The sequence below is a fragment of the Heterocephalus glaber genome, unplaced genomic scaffold (assembly GCF_053883595.1).
Source record: "Heterocephalus glaber isolate CG9 unplaced genomic scaffold, H.glaber_assembly_v1.0 deba00001461, whole genome shotgun sequence".
NCBI lineage: Eukaryota > Metazoa > Chordata > Mammalia > Rodentia > Bathyergidae > Heterocephalus > Heterocephalus glaber.
The window spans coordinates 12,065,366-12,074,847 of NW_028258308.1; positions in this window are offsets into that span (position 1 = coordinate 12,065,366).

Here is a 9,482-nt window from a genome sequence, read left to right on the forward strand (position 1 = left end):
ATCTACCAGCTTGGAGCCGTGCTGAAGTTGCCAACTGACCTTACACAATGAGTAGTTTCAACGCAGATAAGACTATTTGTGTTCTCTAACTTGAAGAGACAGTCATTTTGAACGATGTATTTCTTTTGTTGGGCTAAAAGAACACTTTGTCTTAATTATGCCTGACATTTCAAAGCTTATACCAAGAGCTTTCTCCAGGGACAGAAACATACCACTTGTCTCCTCCAGAATAGGAGAGTGAAATGGATAAACAGAATCCTTGTTATTCTCATTCAACAGTGCAATTTCTCTAGTGTTCGTTTGTCTTTTGTTTGTTTTATTGTTTTCTTAAGCAACGCCCTGGGTGAGTTTTAGCTAAAGATCTTCTAGAAAAATCTAAGTGTTGGTAAGAATAATATTTTGGAAAATTAAGAATCAAATCACCAATGAACAAAAGAATAGAGTGTCACTGGTAGTTTTTTGTGTTAATTCAGAGCAGGAATTTTCTCTGAGTGGGTAAGATAAAATACAGAACAATACATCAAGGATCTGCCATATTTCTGCTTTGATTTCTCGAAATCACTGGAGATTAAAAGACTTCAGTTTTCACCAATTTTAAGTTCATTGCATATTGTCATTTCCTTTGGAAATGTGTGATTTATATGGTTTCTATGCATCTTAAAATGTTTTATCTACGATGATAAGAGCATAAAACTTTGTACTATGGAGGTATTTGAATAAGTAATGTGGCTCAGCAAAACTGAAGTAATTTCATTTGCAGTTTAAAATGAAATAAACTATGTATTTCCCTAAAGAATAAAAAAAATTATTTTCTGTACTTTTAGAAACTAGGAAACTAATCAAATTACATTAAACACAAAAGTAGGAATATTAGATACTTACAATTCATATTTTTAACTTACATAGTATAAACATAGAAATTGTTAAATAAAACACTGAATTTGAGTATAAAATGTGAATATATCTAAAATATTTTAAAGTACGTTTTTTTGCTTAGTTACCTTGGTAAAAATTAAAAGTATTCAAAAAATTTTTATCAATAAAAATATATAGTCATAAACTACTTTTTCTTGGAGTAATATACATGAGAAGTAATATACATAGTCAACAGGAAAAACTCACTTGGATTGAGATATTTTCTCTAATTAACATTGAAAAAATGAAGAAAACATTGTAAGTGTATTTTGTATGTAAGTGTTCTTTAAAATTTATTTTATGTTTTCTCACAATGTCACACAACTTCGATTTCTCCATATCATCACATATACCTTTACAGAATTCCTCTTTTATATATATATATAATTATATATATAATTATATATATATATAATTATATATATATATAATTATATATATATATATATTTCTTGTGTGTTCCTAGATTACATTGCTATTAATTAATTAGTGTGTTACTTCATATTAATAAGGCACTTTTTATTGCCTGGAAACATCTGATTCCACAATTTAAAGCAGGAAAGGTTTTAATTTGGCTCATGGCTTTAAAAGTGTTAGTCATGGGCCTGCTGGTTGCAAGGCAGAAGCATCATGGTGGAAATGAGTGACAGAGTTGAGCTTCTCACTTAACAGAAGCTGGGAAACAAAGAAGAAGAACAGTGCCAGGGAGGAAAGAGCCAGGGACTACATAAAGTACAGTTCATCTTTCTATTACTGACTCAGAAATGTGCTTTACTAATGCCAATCAAGCTAATAAAGTTAACAGTCCAGTTTAAGTGTCACATCTTCTAATGGTAAAGATTTCTTAAATTTATTTGTTTGAGACTGGGTCTCACTCTGTAATTTAGGATGGCTTTGAACTCATTATGCAGCCCAGGCTGTCCTTGAACTCACGGCAATCCTTTTGCTTCAGCCTCTGGAGTGCTGGGATTACAGGCATGTGCCATCACGTCCAGCTGTGGCAGAGATTTTTAAAGTGAAAGTTCATAAATATGATGAGATATCTATAAAACACAGGTGGATAATTTTGTTAATTACTAATACATGTTTAATTAATTGTGCCATATTACAATTTCTTGTAATTGTATTTTCGGTTTTCATGGAAGAAAAATTATAAGCCCTTGTCCTTCAGTTGTGATCACATATTTTATTACAATATTTACATTTTCATATAGCAGATTTCTTATTGGGTTCATGGTAGACAGAAATATAATTTCTATTAAATAGTTATAAATATTGATATTTAAAATAAAATTGTTGTATTTTCTTTTAAATAGCCTGAATAGAATCTAACTTCGAAAGCAATTTGATAGATCATCTTTACCAATGAAGAAAAATAGATGCATGAATGAGCTCATATCTCCAGGAGTCTGCAAATTTTGGTTCTGTCACTTTTCTTTAAGAACTCATGCTTTTATTACACATTTCTCATAGATTATTCCAGTATGTCATATAGATTCAGCTAGATTTTCCTATTGGTCATAACATCATTAATTTCTCCTACAAAGCTTCTATGCACACCGAACTATACTTTGAAATCATCTATCCACAAGGTTAGAAACACTAAAATATCTCAACAATGCATGAAAATGTCTTTTTAGCCTAAAATTAGTCAAAAAATTAAAAAATTAAAATCTTAAGCAAAAAAGGAAAGTTTTATTGAAAATTTGTCTTCTGTGGTATCTATTTGCATATTATACCTTATAAAATTTTTCATGTACTTATTAATGAATATTACTTAGTGCTAGATTTAGACTGGCTTCAGTGTCAATTATATTCCTATATTATGTTTTTGGAAGGGAAAGTAATGCAAAAACCATGCCCTCATAAATAATTTGATGGGAAGATACTGTATTTTGTTATAACAACACTAAAAAACGCTTACAGTGTTAGTAGACAAAATCCAAATAGTGGTTTCCCTCAAAAATTATAATTTGTTTTCTTGTTTGTTTTTGATACCAGGGATTGAACTCAGGATCTTGCACTTGTGAGGCAGGCGCTGGAACCCCTGAGCTAAATCCCCAGACCCAAAATTATAACTAGTTTTAGAGATAGATTAACTAGATGATTAAATTTTTTTTTCAAATTTGATAAAAGTTAGCACTCATCTGATTTTCAAAAATATTGGTTTGCTGGTTATTTAATCATTCACTGGCAAGCTAACAATATAAACTTGTGGAAAATTGAATGGTTTTACCTAGACCTTCTAAATGACAATTATGCTTTTAATCCTTTATTCAGAGATATTTGATAATGGAGATGCTATTAGATGAGATGGAATCAGGTATTCACAGGCCACAAAAATAAAAATGACTGGTAAAAATATATATAAAGAACTTTCTTAGTAAAAAATTTTAAAAGTTTGATTCAGAAATGCACAAAAGACTGACAAAAGGTATAGGTGGTGACAAACATCTAAAGAGGATCTCAAAATAATTAATCATTAAGTTACGCTACTTATAATTATGAAAAGGTACTGTTTCAAATCTTTTAGAATGGCTAAACTAACACATACTGACAATTCTAAGTATTTAGGAATGAGAGGTAATAAACCTTTTATATATTGTGTTTGGAAATGCAAATAGTGCAATTGTATGCAATATTTTAACAGTTATACAAAACACTAAAATAATACTTACCATAGGGATCATCAATCTCAAGAATATTGGATAATTCTTTTTGAGAAATAAAAACATGTATTTCACATAACAACATATGGGTAATATGTTCAGAGAAATTTTAAATTTAGATGTCAAAAATTGAGAACTCAGATGCCCTTCAATGGCTTATTGGGTAAGATGATAAACTACAGTTTATTCATAAAATCTCAGAAACTTACAGAATAATGATGTCTTTAATATGACATTCTCAGAATGCCAAAATTACAGTGCTTAACAAGAGATGAGTGCAGAGCAGGGCATGGTGGCACACACCTGTAATCCGAGCACTCAGGAGGCTGAGGCAGGAGGATTGCTGCGAGTTTGAGAACAGTCTGAACTACAAAAGGAGACTGTGTCTCTAAAAACAACAAAAACAAAACAAGAGATGAGTAGATAGTAGGATTTAAGGTCATGAGAGAGGGTGTCTATAATAAAAAGGTAGTACGATGAGATTTAGGGGAGAGGAAGGATATTGTATCCTGATTGTAGTGAGGATTGCGTGTATTTCAAAATGGATGAAAATCTAGAGAACTGTAAACCAAACAAATTTAGTTTAAAGTTGCTAATGAGGTCTGTAATTTCATTAATATTATTCCAATGTTTATCATTCCCTTTGATAATCTAATTCCTAGACAAAATTATATCCTTGAACAAAGCTGAATGATTGGTACATAGGTATTTTCTTCATTATGTTTGCACTTTCCTTTGAAAATAAAATGTCAATATATTTAAAATAAAAAGTATGATTTTTATTTTATATGAATAATTTTAGCATCTAAAATCTTTTCTGGTATGATTTTACTAACAATTTCTCTTGATTTCTTTGGTTCATAGTTTAGTGTCATTGTACATTTTTATAAAATTTTAAGTTATATGTAATCAGTACATATATTTTCTCACAGTTTTTCATGTTTGTTTTGAAAATTTTATTCTACCTGATCTGCAGGCTATATACAACTTGGCAGTATAGATCAGAATGAAAGTTTTAGAAAGGCTGCTTTATGTTTTAAGTGTTTAGAAACGATTTTTTCACCTTATACTAAAATTTGAGACCGCCCATTCTGTTATGTCATATATGCTTATTTCTAGTCCAGTTTCCCTAAATTCCATTTGAATGTCAGATATGTGGGGAGTATGCTATTAAATTAAATGCCAAAAATAATTTCTAGGTTTTATTTCCTAAACTGTATGCCAGAATAGGCTATGAAAACTAAAGCTTGAAAACAGTCTTTATTCTGAGGATAAAATCTATGTGAATTGTTTTCTGACACATATGAAGTCATACTTTTACTTAACTGACTATAACTTTCTTGACGTTTATCAATGCAGTTTAAAAGATAACTTTATGTGAAACTGAATACTTACAGTCTTTTAGGAAATCCTATATGATATTCAGCTAGACATAGAGTGTGCTATTACACTTTAAAAAGTATTTTTAAAAATATTATGTCATATTTGATTTTGACAAAACAAGGTTGACATAAAGCAATAGGAGTAATTTTTTTAACTGTATATCCTTTATATTGGTACACTTTAGGTGTACAATATAATGACATTCATCATTGGAAATTTGCACCTTTAAATAATCTCTCTTGATTCTTATTTTTCACCCTTCCCCTGACCTCCCGTCAACCCCTCCATCCCTCCCTATTTACAAAGACTTTGTTTCCTTTTTTTCTTTTTCTCATATTAATTGCATTCCCTTCTTTCCTTTCCTCTACCCCTCCTACTTCCCCTTCCCCTCTGCCCCTTTTCTTCCTATTTCACATTATCTATTATACCTTTTAGTCCTTATTTACACTTTCAGTTTCTCACACTAGAGAAACTATTCAGTATTTACACGTGTGTCCTATTTATTTCACTTAAGAGTATCATCTCAATATGCATCCACTTAGCTATAAATGTCTCTAATTTCTCACTTTTTATGCCTGAGTAGTACTCCATTTTATAAAAAAAAAAAACACATTTTCTTTATCCAGTCTCCAGTTGATGGGCATTTGGGCTGCTTCCAAGTTTTAGCTATTACAAAGTGTGCACATATATCACTATGGTATGATTCTTTTAATTCTTTGGGGAAGCTACCCAGCAGGGGAACAGCTGGGTCAAATGAGACTTCCAGTCCTAGATCTTTGAGGTATCTCCATACTGATTTCCACAGTGGTTGCACCAGTCTGCACTCCCACCAGCAGTGGAGCAGTGTTCCTCTTTGCCCACAGCCCCGCCAGGATTTGTTATTGGTTCATTTCTTGATAACAGCCATTCTTTCTGGGGTGAGGTGGAATCTCAGCATTGCTTTCATTTGCATCTCTCAAGCCACCAGTGATGTGGAACATTATTTCATATGTTTATTTGCCATTTCTACTTCTTTGTGTGAGAAATGTATGTTCATTTCAGATGCTCATTTTTGGATTGGGTCTTTAAATTTAGAAGGTCTGATATTTTTAAGTTCTTTATAGATTCGAGATAGTAGATGTTTGTCTGATGGACCGCTGGAGAAAATTTTTCCCACGTTGTGAGTTGTCTCTTTACACTGCTGTTGGTTTTTCTTGCTGTTCAGGAGTTTTTTAGTAAGAAGAGATGCCACTTGTTGATTGTTTGTGCCAGTTCATGGGCAACTGAGGTTTTGTTCATAAAATCTTTTCTTACACCAATGTCTTCAAGAGTTCTACCTAACCTCTGTTCCAACTGGTTCAGAGGTTCTATTTTAATATTTAGATCTTTAATCCATTTTGATTTTAGTTTAGTGCATGGTGAGAGATATAGGACTAGTTTTAATCTTTGGCAAGTTGAAGCCCAATTTTTCCAGCACCATTTACTAAAGAGGCTATCTTTTCTCCAGTGAGGGTGTTTGGCTCCTTTGCCAAAGATGATGTGGCTGAGTGTGTCTGGAGTTGTTTCTGCGTCTTCTGCTCTGTTCCACTCATCCTCAGTTCTGTTTCTTTGCCAGTACCATGCTGTTTTTATCACAGTAGCTTTGTAGTATAGTTTCAAGTTGGGGTTTGTGATTCCCCATGCCATGTCTCTCTTACTTAGAATTGCTTTTGCTATTCTGGGTCTCTTTTTGTTTGAAATGCATTGTTGGATTGTTTTCTCAAGGTCTATGAAGTATGCTGCTGGGATTTCAACTGGGATTACATTGAATCTATACTGCAGTTTTGGAAGTATGGCCATTTTCATTATGTTGGTCCTTCTTACCCAGTAGCAAGGGATGTCTTTCCATTTTCTGATATCATCTTCAATCTCTCTTTTCGAAGTGCTATAGTTTTCAGAGAAGAGGTCTTTGATTTCTTTTGTTAGGTTGATTACTAAGTATTTCAGTTTTGTGGATGCTACTGTGAAAGGAATTATTTGCCGTATTTCTCTCTCGGTGAGTCTATTGCTCTTGTACAGAAAATCTATTTATTTTTCTGTGTTGACCTTGTAACCAGCTACTTTACTGAATTTGGTTATTAAGTCTAGAAGATTTTTGGTGGAGTTATTAGTGTCTTCTATGTAGAGTATAACGTCATCTTCAAATAATGACAATTTGACTTCTTCATTTCCTATTTTTATTGCTTTTGTTTCATTCTCTTTTCTAATGCCTTGGCTAATGTTTCCAGAACTATACTGAACGAGAGTGGGGATAGTGGACATCCTTGTCTTGTTTCTGATTTAGTGTGAAGGGTTTCAGTTTTTGAGAATTTAGTATGATATTGGCTGTTGGTTTTTCATAGAAGGCTTTTATCAGATTGAATAGAGACTGTCTATTCCAATTTTTTGTCGGGTTTTTATCATAAATGAGTGTTGGATTTTGTCAAATGCTTTTTTTGCATCTACTGAGATAATCATATGGTGTTTATCCCTGGCTCTATTGATACAGTGTAGTACATTGATTGATTTGCATATATTCAACCATCCCTGCAACCCTGGGATGAATCCCACTTGGTCAGGGTGTATGATCCTCTTGATGATCTTCTGCATTCTATTTACCAGTATCTTATTTAGGATTTTTGCATCTATGTTTATTAGTGAAATTGGCCTATAGCTCTCTTTTTTGGTTGGGTCTTTCTCTGTTTTGAGGATCAAGGTGAGGTTTGCTTCCCAGAACAAATTTGGGAGTATTGCTTCCCTTTCAATTTCATTGAAGAATTTAAATAGAAGTGGCAGTAGTTCTTCTCTAAATGTCTTGTAGATTTCAGCAGTGAAGCCATCAGGACCCTGGATTTTCTTAGTTGGTAATTTTTGAATTACATTTTCAATTTCATTAATTGATATTGTGTTGTTTAGAAGTTTTAGGTCTTCATTCAACTTTGGAAATTCATACATATCTAGGAATCTGTCCATTTCTTCTGTGTTTTCCATCTTATTGGCGTATAGGTTCTCTAAGTAGGTATTGAGGATTCTCTGAATTTTGGCTAGGTCCACTGGAATTTCACCCTTTTCATTCCTAATTGGATGGATTTGGGCCTTTTCTTTCCTTTTTCTGATAAGGAGGGTTAAGTGTTTGTCAATTTTGTTGATTCTTTCAAAGAACCAACTCTTGGCTTCATTGATTTTTTTGTATTGTTTTCTTAGTCTCCATTGAATTGATTTCTGCCCTGATCTTTATAATTTCCTCCTTTCTACAGGCTTTAGGTTTGTCCTGGTCTTCTTTTTCTAGAAGCTTGAGGTTCAGCATCATGTTGTTTAATTGGGATCACTCTGTTTTCCTAATAAGCATATTCACTGCTCTGAATTCCCCTCGTAAGACAGCTTTCATTGTGTCCCATAGATTCCGATATGTTGTATTGTCATTGTCAATTAATTGAAGGAACTGTCTGATTTCTTCTTTAATTTCCTCTGTGACCCATTGGTTATTCAGAAGTGTGCTGTTCAATTTCCACGTGTTTATGAAATTTTTGGAGTTTCTTTTGCTATGGATTCCCACTTTCATCGCACTGTGGTCTGATAATGTACAGGGGATAACTTCAATTCCTTTGCACTTACTTAAACATGTTTTATGTGTGAGTATGTGGTCTAGTTTGAGAATGACCCATATGCAGCTGATAAGAATGTGTATTCTGATTTTGTGGGGTGGAAAACTCTGTAAACATCTGTTAAGCTCATTTGTTCAAGAGTTCGATTGAGTTCTAGTATTTCATTACTTATTTTTAGTCTAGTTGATCTATCTATTTGTGACAGTGGGGTGTTGAGGTACCCCACTACAATTGTGTTAGTGCATATATGACTTTTCATGTCCATTAGTATTTGTTTTATGTAGTTGTGTGCACTAGTGTTTGGTGCATATCTATTTATGATTGTCATCTCTTCCTCTTGGATTCTTCCCTTTACAAGGATGTAGTGTCCTTCTTCATCTCTCTTAATCAGTGTTGGTTTGAAATGCACTTGATCTGCAAAGAGGATAGCTTCTCCTGGTTTTTTTCGGCTTCCTGTTGCATGAAGTATTGTTTTCCACCCTTTAACTTTCAGTCTGAGTTTTCTTTTGAATTAAGTGTGTCTCTTGTATGCAGCATATTGTTGGATTTTGCTTCTTGACCCATTCTGGCAGTCTCTTTCTTTTGACTGGTGAATTGAGACCATTAACATTGATGGTTATAACTGGTATGTATTGAATTATCATTGTCATGACTTTTTCTTTTTGTTGGATTCTCCCCCTTTGCTCTTAATTTCTTGTCGTGCTCTATGGATTCATTCTGGTGGGCTTCCTTGGGTTGTGATCCTATTTGTCTTTTCCTAGGATATTGTGTAAAATTCTTTGGAGAGCTGGTTTGGTATTCATGAAGTTCCTAAGGTGCTCTTTGTCATGAATGTATCTTATTTCACCATCAATTTTTAAAGATAATTTTCTAGGGTACATCAATCTGTGTTGGAGGTTGTTTTTCATTAAGG